Here is a 14,142-nt window from a genome sequence, read left to right as displayed (position 1 = left end):
AGGCAGAAAGACCCCCCTTCTCCCTTAAACTATGAGCGCTTGGAGGTCAGCTTCTAAGTATATTTGTCTTGTGTTCTTCTCTGATCACAGCATATTTTCTCTTCAAAAAAAATTGCAAATTCTCTTTAAGCAACTTTCTAACCCTGTCTAAACAGAAGCTTGATTTGGAGTGTGTGAGTGAAATCTGGGTTCAGCACTTCAATAAAGCACCCATACTGAACTACAAGACCAACAAATCAGTGCTATCTCATCTCACCTCATCCTATTCATCATCCATCATCCATCCATCCATCCATCCATCCAACTGACACAGCTTTTTTTTTTCATACCTATCAGATGCCAGGAACTCTGCTAGATTCTTCAAATACAAAGGAAAATAAATGTGATCCACTCACTGTTTTCATGGCGTCTATCTCACATTCAAGTGGAAAAACTGGGACATAATAAAGTCTACTCAATATATCAAGTGATGCCTGAGGACCTCACAGAGGAGTAGAACTGGTATGACCCAAAGCCAACAGCTCATGGTTATGAGATGCTGAATATTTCTCAGAGTCCCCTGTACCTGGGTCAAAGCACACCCTTCCCACAGGCCTCCTTCAGAAAAAGAAGTCATATGACCATTTCCTATAATGAATTCACCAGTGTCAACCAACCTATACCCAGCACTTGAGTCTTATATATGGTAATAAACCTAAAAGGTGGAGTTCGAAATATCTTTATTATAATTCATATGGTTTTGGTTTCCTTCAATAAGATATTGATAGACACAAACAGAGACATTGAGGAGTATAATATGGTTCTGGAAAACACAAGCAGTGAGGCTAATGCTCTCAATGTTAGAGAGATTCCAGCCTCCACAGCTGTAGCAGGTGAGTCATGAAGTGCAGCTCTCTTTTTAGGTATTTTCATTTCAGGATATTTTTGAGGTGCATAACTTTCCAGAACAGTTCTGAGGTTTGTCCCCGCGGAAAGATCAGCATTTCTCATTCCAAGGCCACCACTATAGAGCAGATGGGCTGGGCACCAAATATGTTTCCAGATTCCCATTCAAGGTGCCCAAGTTCATGATGAATCCCCTTATATCTCTTTCTGCTCCTAGACTCAGATGATGACCTTCAGTGAAGAGGCAAGAGGAGACTTTTAGTGAAATGGAAAAATGTTAATTATTCAATGTTTAGTGATCAAAAGCTGGCTACAAACACAGGATATACTGATACAATTGTATATAAATGGGCTACTACAAAAACATCTACCAAAATCTTAACAGTTATTATATTTTCTTCTTTAAGTTTTTTATTGGTGTTCAATTTGCCAACATATAGCGTAACACCCAGTGCTCATCCCGTCAAGTGCCCCCCTCAGTGCCCGTCACCCAGTCACCCCCATCCCCCGCCCTCCTCCCCTTCCTCCATCCCTAGTTCGTTTCCTAGAGTTAGGAGTCTCTCATGATCTGTACCCTCTTTAAGTTTTATAGTTTATGTTTTACCTATAAATCTACAATCCATTTTGAGTTATCTTTGGTATCAGGTATGAGGCGTGGGTTGAAGCTAATCTTCTGACATACAGAGATACTGTTAGCCCAACACTCTTTTGTTTGTTGAAAAGACTCTCCTTTCTCACACTGTTTATGGACTTTTGTCAATAGTTAATTGACCATAATTGTGACTGTCTACTCTAATTCATCGATCTTTTTGTCTATCTTCAGGTCAATATCACACAGTTTTAATTAGTGTAGCTATATAGAAATTCTTGAAGTCAAGTAGTATGAGCCCTCCATCTTTATTCTTCCCATCTCCTTATTTTAGTTTTGCTAAAAGATTTCAGACATTTGGTATTTAAGGCTTTATGACATTTCTCCCTTTGTATTTCATTACAGAATGACATCACAAGCCACCATAATCCTAACATTAATATTAATTCTATATTGTCTTCTAATTCTTGGTACCTTTTTATATTTCTAGAAACAATTATTTTTTAACACATCATTCCTATTTTTAATTTTTTGAGGAATGTTCAAACTGTTTTCCAGCAGGCATGGAGCCTGCTTCTTTCTCTGCCTGTGTCTCTGCCTCTCTCTCTCTCTCTCTCTCTGTCTGTCATGAATAAATAAAATCTTTTAAATATGCATATTCTTGCCCCTTTTTGTCATAGCTTGACCTTATGTACATGGACTTTATTTCTGAGCTTTCATCTTCTGTTCCATTGATTCGTGTGTTTATTTTTGTGCCAGTACCACATTGTTTTGATTACTACAGCTCTGTTACATACCTTGAAATCTGGAGTTCTGATACCTCCAGCTTTGTTCTTCTTTCTCAAGATTGCTTTGGCTACTTGGCATCTTTTGTGGTTCCATACAAATTTTAGTATTATATATTCTAGTTCTGTTAAAAAATGCTGTTGATGAAGAGGATCAGGTGTTATAAGCAACTGAGGGATTACTGAACTCCACATCTGAAACTATGATGTGCTATTAAATTTAAATTTAAATTGAATTTAAATAAAAATACTGTTAGTATTTTGATATAGATGCATTGTAGGTTCCTCAGAAAATTAAAAATAGAAATACCATATGACGGGTACCTAGGCATCTCAGTCAGTTGAGCATCTGCCTTTAGCTTAGGTCATGATCCCAGGGTCCTAGGATTGGGCCCTGTGTTGGGCTCCCTGCTCAGTGGCAAGTCTGCTTCTTCCTCTTCCTCTTCTGCTGTTCTCTCTCACTGTTTCTCAAATAAATAAATAAAATCTTAAAAAAGAAAGAAATACCATATGATCCAATATTTCCACTACTAGATATTTACCCAAAGTAAACGCTAATTCAAAAAGATATATGAACCTCTTTGTTTATTGAAGCATTATTTATAATAGCAAAAATGTGGAAGCAACATAAGTTTCCATTGATAAACAAATAGACAAGGAAGTGTGATGTACACACACACACACACACAGAATATTACACAGCTATAAAAAAGGATGCGATTTTTGCCATTTGTGACGATTTGAATGGACCTAGATGACATCATGCTAAGTGAAATAAGTCAAACTGAGAAAGACAAATATCACATGATTTCACTCGTGTGAAATCTAAAAAACAAAACAATGATTAAACAAACAAAAAGCAGAATCAGACTTATAAATACTGAGAATAACCTGATGGTTACCAGAGAGGAGGAGGGAAGAGTGAAGAGCAAAATGGGTGAGGGGGTGTGGGAGATACAGCCTTCTGGTTATGGAATGAATAAGTCATGGGAATAAAAGACACAGCATATGGTATACAGTCGATGATGTTTTATAGCATTGTATGGTGACAGGTGATAGTTACACTTGTGGTGAACATAACACAACATATAGAGTTGAATCATTATGTCCTACACCCGAAACTAATGTAACATGTGTCAACTATACCCAAATAAAAAATTAAAATAATTACTTATTTCTCTCTCCCATTAAGATCACCATCATCTTTCTAGAAGAAAATACAACAAAACAAAGTCACCTGCCTTTACCCATCACATCTCTTATTACTTCTTACCTCATAGTACTTCATTACAGAAAACCTCAGCTAAGCATCTACCCCAGAGAGTGCAGAAGGAGAATGAAATTTCTGATAATCTATGACTTTTAATTGCACCATAACAAAACAACTGGGCTATCTTCTATTTGCTGGTATTTTGTTCTTGTGTGAAATTCAATGGATTGAAATTTTAGAAAACAAATCCTAATTTTATCTCTCAATTGCTTTGTGGTTTTGAACAATTCTCACAGCATCTAACTAATCTTCTTATGAGAATTGGGCTTCCTCTGAGTCCTAGCTTGAGATTAGTAAACCACAAAAAGTTATCCTGAAGATACGAAGTGTATGACAAATGCCCTTGGTGTGTGGCTTTGGGAGAAAAAAGGCAACAATATAAGCATCATAGTCTATTTCTGGTGTCACAGTAAGTCACGTAGGAAAAGTACATAGAATTAGGTCCCTAAAAAGGCGAAGAAAAAAATCTATGTATCCAGAATAAAAGAATGATCAGAAGTATGCTGAATCATGATGCAGTTAAAAATTCGACTGGGGGAATTTTCTCAATCTTGTTAGTATGCTCAAGAGATTTAAAGTAAGATTAGAAAAAGGAAACAAAGAGGAGAGAGAGGAAGGAAAACCAAGCAGATGTGCATTAAGGAAGTTACTTTTTTGAAACGTGCAAGGTGTTCCTCTGAGTGGCACCCGACGTGGAAGACTAGTCACAACGTTCTAGGGAAATTGCGCTCTGCCTGTGTGTAGGAGTCATTCGTCAGTGGGAATGCCCCAAGGTGCTCCACTTGTTAAAAATTCATAAGATAAAAAGTACAGACAAAATTTGTAGTTCTCACACCCCTAGAGCCATCTCAGACAATAATTTGACTTAGGAATCATGTCCTGCTATGATTATGATTTAACCCCAATAATAAATGGTGACATTTGTGGAGTATTAACCATGTCTTGGTAACCTAAACACAGTACACGTATTGATTCATTTAATCCTCGTACAAACCACCCTAAAATGTGGATACTATTATTATTCTTACTTTATAGATGAAGAAACTGAGGCCCAGAATCTTGCCAGGGTCACCTAGTTAGAAATTGGCAGTGTTAAAATTTGAAATTAAGTCTCTAAAATCAGAGTACACAACTGTAATCTAATATCACCACTGTCTCACTCGTTTTCAGGCATTATCCATTATAAAATGATTGGATTCTATACAAATACATACATCACACATGACAGCAACTTTGGGTTATACAAGTAAAATTGACATTAATTTGACCAATCAGCACTGTCTCCGCTGGTTCCTCAGTCACTTCCCATTCTAGGTAGCCACCACCATGTTATGCCAGCCCTAACACAAACAGATTCATTTTCATCTTGAGTTCTCAGGGTCCCTCTTTCCCTCTTCCCAGAAGTCTTTCCCCATCTTCTCTAAGTTCTGCTTTCCTCCCGGCCCTGCTGCACACCCAGGTGGATACCCAGGTGACACCAACTTCTCACTCCCTATCCTGGTACTAGGAGTGCTCGTTTCTTTCTGAGCTTCTCTGAAATTTACTTTGTCAAACAAGAGTCAAGATGGCAAATTAAAGTTGTTTTTCTTAAAGAATATTTTTTGTTTAGATGTAACACATATATAGAAACACATAAAATGTGCCCTGAATAAATTATTATTAGCAAACATCCTAGCCACCACCCAAGAAGAAAACTGTACACTGCAGGGATGAAAGATGTTCAAGGTGTTCCAGGTGGAAACAACTGCAGGTACAACGGCTCTGACACAGGAGAGCTTGAGTGTAAGCGGGCTCTCATGGGTTCAGACTGAACACTGTTCTCCTCCAGGGACTGGATCTAGGGTTGGCTTCCCAAGCATACATCCTGGGCAATCACACAAGATCTTGTGCTCAAAAGAACCCCGTACTTGGTCCTTTGCTGTCACCATCTTGAGATTTTTTAAAAAATATTCTTTGACATTTTTGTACAAGGAATTCCTCATTTTCATTTTGCACTACAATAATTTGTACCTACAAATTATGTAACTCGCCCTGGCTGGGCCTGTATTTAGAGTAGAAATGGCTAATTCTCCTTCCATGCTGGCTCTTCGCTGGCCTATTCTGATGGTTAAATGCCACAACTGTCTCCAACTCCAGTCCTTACACAAACCAAAGTAGGACCATCAGAAAGATAGTTGTTTGTTTTTTTTTTTCCCTCTGTCTTCTGCCCAGACCCTGATAGCAGTTGGCTCCCAAGGGCTTCTCCACTTATCACAGAACCCAGGGCTCCCATCATGAGCGGAGAGTGGCCCTTCTTTCTTCTGGGGACTATTTATTTATTTAAAAGATTTTATTTTATTTAATATTTATTTAATAATAAATTAACATCTAAAATAGAGAAAGAGAGAGAGAGTGAGCATGAGTGGGAGGAGGGGCAGAGGGAGAGACAGAGAATCCCAAGCCGACTCTGCACTGAGCCCAGAGCCTGATGCGGGGCTCAACCTCATGATCCTGAGACCATGACCTGAGCTGAAACTAAGTCAGACACTTAACCAAGTAAGCCAACCAGGCACCCCTGTTCTGGGGACTTTTAAATGTTTGTGTATGTTACTTGCATTTTCATTGTGAGGTAGCATCTGTTTCTAGCCTTGTGATGGCTGCTATAGAGAGTATATGAATAAACAATGACCTCTCACCTTGAGGGTTACCCTTTGGTCGATGGTCTTTATTACTTCTCTGTCGCTAAAGGTAATCAAGAAGTCCATTGGTAAAAAAAAAAAAAAAAAAAGAAGAAGAAGAAGAAAGAAGAAAGAATGAAAAGAAGAAGAAGTCCATTGGTTAAGGTGTTCTTGAGCCATGTTTTTACAGTACTGAATAATAGCTACGGCTACATCCTTGCCCTTTGGTCAACACATTGAGAAGCCTCAGGATGCCTCATTATGGGTCATGGTTGTCAGCAGCACAAGTGGACAAACCTACCCTGATCTCCTAAAGACTGTACACAGATCTCCTCCTGAAGACCTAAGTCACTCCTCCTGTGTCTGTGAAGGTCTAAAATACAATACTTCTTTGAAAAGAACCTTGAGCTACAGGCTGTAAAGTGAGAGACGGAGATGGGTGCTCCAGGTGTCTCTTCATTTCTTGATGAGCTAGAGCACATTTCTGTGGTCACTTCAGCCCTCCAAGTAAGGACAAAGTCAGGCACAGCATGCCTCTTAGGAAGGAAGCCTCCATCAAGTTGAGGCAGCCATCATCACTACAAATGTTTCAGAACCCTACTCTTAGCATCATCATTCATTCATGAAATCATTAAATCAGTCTCTTTCATTCACTAGATCATTGGCTCATGTATTGCTTCATTCAACCAACATTTACTGATATCTTATATGTCTCAGACACTGTGTTGGGCAGAGAGAAGGACATAAGAGAAATTACAGTCATGGTCCTGCCCTCAGGCAGCTCACAGCTTGCTTGAAGGGCCTCCACTTACAAGAAATAGTTAAAAACAAAAATCAGAACTGTAAGGTACTGGTTGTAGAAAATCCTGGTAAAATTCTAAGATGGGCTCCTAACTCTGGGAAACAAACTAGGGGTGGTGGAAGAAGAGGTGGGGGGTGGGGGTGACTGGGTGACGGGCACTGAGGGGGGCACTTGACAGGATGAGCACTGGGTGTTATGCTATATTTGACAAATTGAACACCAAAATAAAATAAATTTATAAAAAAAATAAAGCTCTTGTTTCTTTGGGAAAAAAAATTCTAAGATGGGAACCATCAGGGAAGGTGTCACTGAAGAAGTGCGATTTAGACTGGCTCTGACGGTACGTACAGGTTTTGAGTAGATAGAAGAGGGCATTCTAGGCAGCGAAACAGCAAGAGGGTTTGGCAGGAATACACCTGATGTGTGTGGTCCGCAGGAGCTGGCTCGCCTCCCCAGAGTGGGCTAACCTACCAAGGAGAAATGGAGAGCTTTGGAACAAGGCCGAGACTTTCTAGGTTGGTTTTGGAAGTATCAGAGAGTCGCTCTGTGTCCTTGAGCAACCGTGACGAAGTAACAAATCTAGTCCTGTATGGTTTTAGGACGACAGCTGTTTGTAGGGAGGACTGGCGGGAGGAAGTGAGTCAGGAGGCGGAAGTCACCTGGAGAGGAAAGGGCAGACTAAGGGGGTGGACATGGAGAGAAGAAATGAAGCACAGCTAATGACTGGGGAGGGAGAGGGAACATTTACAGCGAAGAGTGAAGTTTCTAGCTTGGGCATTGTTACGGGTTGAACTTTATTCCTCTCAAATTTATATGCCTCGGTGTCCAATATCTCAGGATTTGACCTTATCTGGAGACAGGGTCTTTACAGAAGTTATCGGGTTAAAATACGGTTATTAGGGTGGGCTCTAAACCAATGTGGCTGCTGTCATCCTACAAAAGGGAGATTTAAAGACAGACACACACACAGTGAGAAGTCATGTGAAGACGAAGGCAAGGGTTGGATACACCAAAGGTTGACAGCAAACTACAAGGGACCCTCAGATGGAACCACCTGCCACCACCTTTATGTCAGACTGCTGGTCTCCAAAGCTGCGAAACTATACATTTTTGCTTTTGCTTTTCAAAACAGAAAAGAAAGAACTGTGTTCTGAAATAACATTAATTCATAGACAGGCACCAGAGGCTTGTTTTATCTTTCAGAAAACTCCTGCAGAGACATGGCCAAGCCTGTATGAGAGTCCACATTCAAAGAGGAAGGAACCCTACCCACAAGGGCCCTTCTGTTAAATTTCATGGAAAGATCTGGATTTGTTACCTACATTAGATACTATTAGCCAACTCAGGTTTCATTTCCACCAAGTAAGGAAATGAATAAGTTACTTGGAAATAAGAGTTGGGTTTATAGGATCACTGAATATATATATATATATAATGATTTGGGGTTTGGGAACAACTGTCATTAAAACAAAAATGTTTCATGAGTGAGGAGTTAACCAAACACACCACAAAGGGTGCCTTGCTCCTCTCCCACAATCATATGGCTCCCTCTAGAGGATCCCTTTGCCACTCAAAAGTGAGGGGGAAATTTTACGGTTTCGCCCACATTAATCTATCTTCCTGTCAACTGCTGCCCATAACTGTGGGGCAAAGAGTCACTGAATATGGTTTGTGGGGTGAAATTCAGATGAAGCTTCCAGTTAAAATGCCCCTTCCTTTGTAAAGCCTTTCTGGATCTCCCCAAGTGGTTTGTCACTCGCTCACGTGTGTTGATACATTATGGAACAAGATATAATTTATGCGTGTCTGTCTTTCCCTTAAACCATGAACCCTTGAGTATATATTTATTTTCTTACTCATTTCTATCTTGCACCTAGCCACAGTGCCTAGCACGTAGTAAGTGTTCAGTAAATATATATCTGTTGACTTAATAAATCAATGACATGCTTGCTAATTCATTCAGTCTCCTTCCTATCACATACAAATAAAATTTTGGCACCTTCAGGATTAATATGCTGTAGGTCAGTGGACTTGTTTCTGATCTGTAAGAATCAAAATATTGGAGGATATTAATCTTTTGCAATATAGTTTAAAAGAGTTAACGTATTATGGGTTTTTTTTTTTTGGAAGAAATAAAGTATTAACAGGAAATCTAAAATCCTAACTTATATGCTAAAAATTCAGCATCTTTTGTCACAGATAAGCACAGGACCCAGTGGGAAGAAACATAGGGTAGTAAAGTTTTGATGTGATGTGTGATTTATTGATAAAGCCCAGGAGAGCCCTAGGCTGCCAACGGCAATGGGAAGAATTTAGGGGCAGGGTAGCGCTCATTTAGTGGTTCTGATCGGAAGTGGAAGACCTCAGGTCCTCCAAAGGAGTCACAAATGGCGCGACACGTTGTACATGACATACAGAGAATGAGAGATTTTAGAGACGATCTGGCCCAGTCCTGTCACTAATGATTCAGGACCCCACAGCTACAGGACTCAGAGCCCTCGGGTCAGAATTACGCCTTCAGATTCAGGAGCATGAAAGTGAGAACTCTGACCTCTTTCCTGCTGCCATGACCAACCCTTCTTTAAAGTGTGAAGCTGTGGTCTATGTACACAATGGAATATTCCTCAGCCTTAGAAACAACAAATACCCACCATGTGCTTCCACGTGGATGGAACTGGAGGGGATTATGCTGAGTGAAGTAAGTCAATCGGAGAAGGACAAACATTATATGATCTCATTCATTTGGAGAATATAAAAAATAGTGAAAGGGAAAAAAAGGGAAAGGAGAGAAAATGAGTGGGAAATATCAGAAAGAGAAATGGAACATGAAGACTCCTAACTCTGGGAAAGGAACTGGGGCGGGGGGTGGAAGGGGAGGTGGGCGGGGGGTGGGGGTGACGAGCACTTAGGGGGGCACTTCATGGGATGAGCACTGGGTGTTATTCTGTATGTTGGCAAATTGAACACCAATAAAAAATAAATTTATATAAAAAAATAAATAAAGTGTGCTCGAGGCCACGGGCCGGAGGGAGGCAGCTGGACGAGCGGGCACCAGGCAAGCAGAATGGACAAGAGTTGTCAGAAACCCAGGGTGGCCGCCCTGTGAGGTGCCTCTAACCACAGAGGCAGGGCAGGAAAGTTATTTTTGGATTGGTTATGACTATCAGATCTGGGATTTGGGTGCAAGCATTACTCATAAGTGAGCAGAGTATGTGTCTCAGCTCTGGCCCTTAGCAGCTAGCTGACCTCAACAGGGGACTTACTCGTATTCTCTGCACTTTACAGCTTCAGTGACTTGGTCTGGTATCAGCGTGACTACTTGTTCTGCTGCTGCTGCTGCTCAGAAGCAGGTTGACTGGAAAAGTCAGTTACCTCCTTGTTCTTCAATTTTCTCAAATGTAAAATAAGGAAAGTAAAGTCATGTGCTCACGGGGTCGGTGTGATGGTTAAGCAAACTAACGCACCAAAGAGTGTAGGACCGTGTGTGGAACATAGTAACTCCTCAGTAAACTGCCTACTATTATTGCTGGCTTCACTTTGGGGTTGCCAACACACAGACTTGTGCCTAGGATCTAGTGTGTGTGAAAGTGCCTTCAACCTGAGAAAAGAGATTGTGAATGTGATAATTTTGAAAAGTAATCTACAAGTGGGCTTGGCTTGTAGGTACTTGATAAACAGTGTATTTTTAATGGTTATTGAACAATAGGGAGATATGATTGCAAACTATCAGGTCTTGCCTTCAAACTTTCATGTTTGGGTTTGGAATCATTCTCATAACTTGCTTTTTATGTGCACTTGCTCCTTATCCATCAATCAACAATTGTTTGTTGAAACTTACCCTGTGCCAGGGTCTCCCGTCAGCTTTGGTTAAACAGGGATGAGAAAGAGAAATATTTCTTATCCTTTAAAATTTGCAGTCCTGTGGGAAAAATAAATAGTAAACAAATCATTACAAATTGGTTTTGCAATAATGTTAAAGACTATTGGTGTAGGATTTCTCTTACCCTCCATACGAGCTAGTAAATCTGCCTGTTACTGTTCCACGGATGCGGACAGACGATACCAGACTTCTGGGTCAGAGACCAAGAACTTGATCACTTGCAGCGCAACAAGAAGCTCACTCATCAGCCTGCTTGTGTCGGTTCCCTCTGCTAAATCGTCACCCAGGTGATGTCATGGGCTCAGATGAATGCTCTGCGCACAGAGCCTTTGCGTCGCGACTAAGGAACCCAGAGCTTAGACAATCTCCTGCTTCTACAGCAGGCAGCAAACAAGCCTACTCTTTGGAGAAAAATGTTACCTTATCTCTCAAGGTCACTAACTACCCACACAACCCTGAGGAGTGGCCCACCTAAATGGCCTTGCAGCTCAGCATTCCCAACAAGACGTGTAACAGATCAAAAGGCCCAAGAGAGTCATTTCTTCTAACAAACATCTGGTAGAGAAAAATAATAATAATAATAATAATACCCATAACCCTATTACTTACACTGTTACTTATCACTGTTTTCTTGCATCCCCCCAAGAATTTTCCTATGTACATGTGTGTTTATATAAACACGTGTTTCCTATATACGTGTGTGTATTAGAGTTACAACCATGCTTCATACACTACCTAATGTTCTGCTTTATTCATTTAACTTTGCGTCACAAACATAAACTCAACACAGCGCTCACAATTATACTTCAGTGAGTACATCTGCCTGCTTCACTGTGTTGCTGGACCATAATGATTAGACTTTCAGGGTTTTTTAAGCTTGTTTTTTAGAGCAAGCCCTAAACACAGTAAGGAGAACAAGTGGGAGTGGGAGGAGAAGATTCCATACGCCGTGTTTGCTTCTCAGGGGTGTAGTTGGCCTTCCTGTGCCCCCATGCTGCCACCATGTTTGGGATATTCATCCCAAGTAGAGAAGAACTCCTAGAGGTTTCAGATACTTTCTGCTCAGAGAAGAAAATACCTGGTTAACTGCATCCCACTGCAGCAGTAACTTTGAATGCTATCCTACATCTTTCATTCCAAAAGAAAATGTCAAGGTCAAGCAATAACAAAACCAAAGGAAAGGCTCTTTAATATTGTGCTTAGAGTCCTAGTTAGGATACAGAGCTGCCCCCTGTACTGCAAATAATATTTCCATGCCATGGTGGCCCTTGGGGTTGGTTGAGACCTTGAAATAAGATTCTTCATCAATTTCTTTTTTTTTTTATGTTTTCTCTCAGACATTTTTTATGTTTTCTTTCAGACATTTTTTCATTTTTTAATAAATTTATTTTTTATTGGTGTTCAATTTGTCAACATACAGAGTAACACCCAGTGCTCATCCCGTCAAGTGCCCCCGTCAGTGCCCGCCACCTAGTCACCCCCACCCCCACCCACCTCCCCTTCCACTTCATCAATTTCTGCATCTTTGAAATATATAGTTCTCACCAACGCATTAATAAAATCTTTTCTCTTCAATAGTTGTGGTTCTTTTTTAATGTAAGATCGATATTTGTTTCAAGGTTCCAACAGAAAACGTGATTAGAGTATTTTGAAATTAGGACATTTGAGCAGGGTTTAACAAAGGGCCTGCTTATAAAAGTGGACAAGAAACCACAAAGGAAAGTGAAGCTTATTCCTGCCCTTGTAACAAGGAAGCTCTTACCACTCCTAAGTGTACTGAAAGCCCAGAACCCAGAAGGAGAGTTGAGTAGAAAGGGCCATCTAAAGAGGAATAATGATGAACTCAGCTAATGCCAATACAGTTGGGTATGAAGGAAAGCTGCTCTCCTCCTTGATCTCATATCCTCCAGGATCTCCACTGGCCAACACCAACTAGAAGCTGGAAGGCAAGGGGCCATTGTGTGGTCATTCTGGTCAGTTACCCATGGCACCAGGAAAGATGGAGAGTAGTCCTGGAGGGGCAAAGGGAAGAAATCTGGCACAAAATTCTTGAGAGGTATATTTCTCAAAGGGTGCACACCATATTCTAAATTCCTAGCTTGGTCATGATGTGAGCATGGAAATATTTCTCATCTGTAAATAGGAATAATAATAGCATGATTTAAATGTAGCTAGGATCACTCCAGGAAGACCAGCCTTAGAAAAGATACTAGAAGAAGCTTGTGTTCATGAGAAGGTAGCAGAAGCCATGTGGGTGATTTGAAGGTACTTTCCCTAAGATGGTACTCTCCCCAATTCACCTTGCTCAACTTGAGCAGCTGCTGCCTCTGGAGAACCACCTTGGGGGTGCGAGGGGGTGGAAAGCAGCAGAGGGTACATGAAGCAGCTTACTTAGCATGCAGTTCCTGGAAATACCTTTTTCTCCACTGCTCTTTAATTGTCAGTAAGGAAGCTCTGAGCTACCTGTCCAGCACCTGTTTGACCAACCGTCTCTCCAGCTGTGGACCACTCAGAAAGGAACAAAAACAAAACAAGGGCACCTTTTTCCCCCCTGCCACCAGAGTGTGGGTCTCTCACCTTCCTGCTACTCTTTGCTTCTTCAGACTAAAGTGGAGAGGAGACTGGGCTTCAGGCAGTCTCTTCTGGAAGCAGAAAGTTGATGTTCAGAAGGAAGCCTTGTGGTTGTTGAGTGGAAGATGTTTCCTATTTCACTAGTAGGTTCTTTAGTTTTATGCCTGTATCCACATGGGAATTCAGAAGCGGAGTGTGGGTACGGAAAGGAGTAAGGCCTGAGTTGGGAGGAGAGGCAAAGAATCAAAGCCTCAGGTCAGTGACTTAATCAACATTATGGTTTGCCCCCTGCACATTTCCATGAATTAAAGCTAAGAGATATGCGATTATAATTTTCCCTAAATACAGTTTCAGTGGTACCCAATTATAGAAGATGTGTAAAGAAACAGTAAGATTCCTGGCTTTGTTGGTGCCTATGGCACTCTTGGGCTAGCATTTTCTGAATCTTAAAACTGAATGAGATATGAAACATTGGAAAGGTTGTAAGGTTGGAGAGCCTCAACCCTCTAGGAAGACCATTTGTCACTTCCACTGATAGAAGCTTCATTACCCTTTAAGCAGCTTGCTCCTTTTTAAACAATTATTTTTGTTAAACTTCTTTAACAAATGATCGACATTTTAAAAAAATTGTACATATATAATGCATATGACTTGATGAGTTTGGCTCTAGGTACACACCCATGACCATCACATAACATGATCT

At 40.7% G+C, this 14,142-nt stretch overlaps 1 long non-coding RNA gene across 4 annotated transcripts; it reads right to left on the bottom strand.

Moving 5' to 3' along the window:
• Positions 1-702: 702 nt before the first annotated feature.
• LOC111094066 lies at positions 703-12,781 on the bottom strand. Of its 4 annotated transcripts, XR_005384100.1 has the most exons (5): positions 12,631-12,781; positions 10,827-10,907; positions 7,337-7,455; positions 6,205-6,250; positions 2,791-4,601 (listed from the first exon to the last, which is right to left on the bottom strand). It is a non-coding gene; the product is annotated as an uncharacterized LOC111094066 (long non-coding RNA). The 4 variants fall into 4 exon arrangements; XR_005384101.1 differs by lacking the exons at positions 2,791-4,601; positions 6,205-6,250 and adding an exon at positions 703-1,116; XR_005384103.1 differs by lacking the exons at positions 2,791-4,601; positions 6,205-6,250; positions 7,337-7,455; positions 10,827-10,907; positions 12,631-12,781 and adding exons at positions 703-1,116; positions 2,272-2,397; positions 2,584-2,607.
• Positions 12,782-14,142: the final 1,361 nt, after the last annotated feature.

Source organism: Canis lupus, chromosome 35 (assembly GCF_011100685.1).
Source record: "Canis lupus familiaris isolate Mischka breed German Shepherd chromosome 35, alternate assembly UU_Cfam_GSD_1.0, whole genome shotgun sequence".
Classification (NCBI taxonomy): domain Eukaryota; kingdom Metazoa; phylum Chordata; class Mammalia; order Carnivora; family Canidae; genus Canis; species Canis lupus.
Note: the sequence above shows the minus strand (reverse complement) of the source record. Positions and strands in the feature narration are given on the sequence as shown.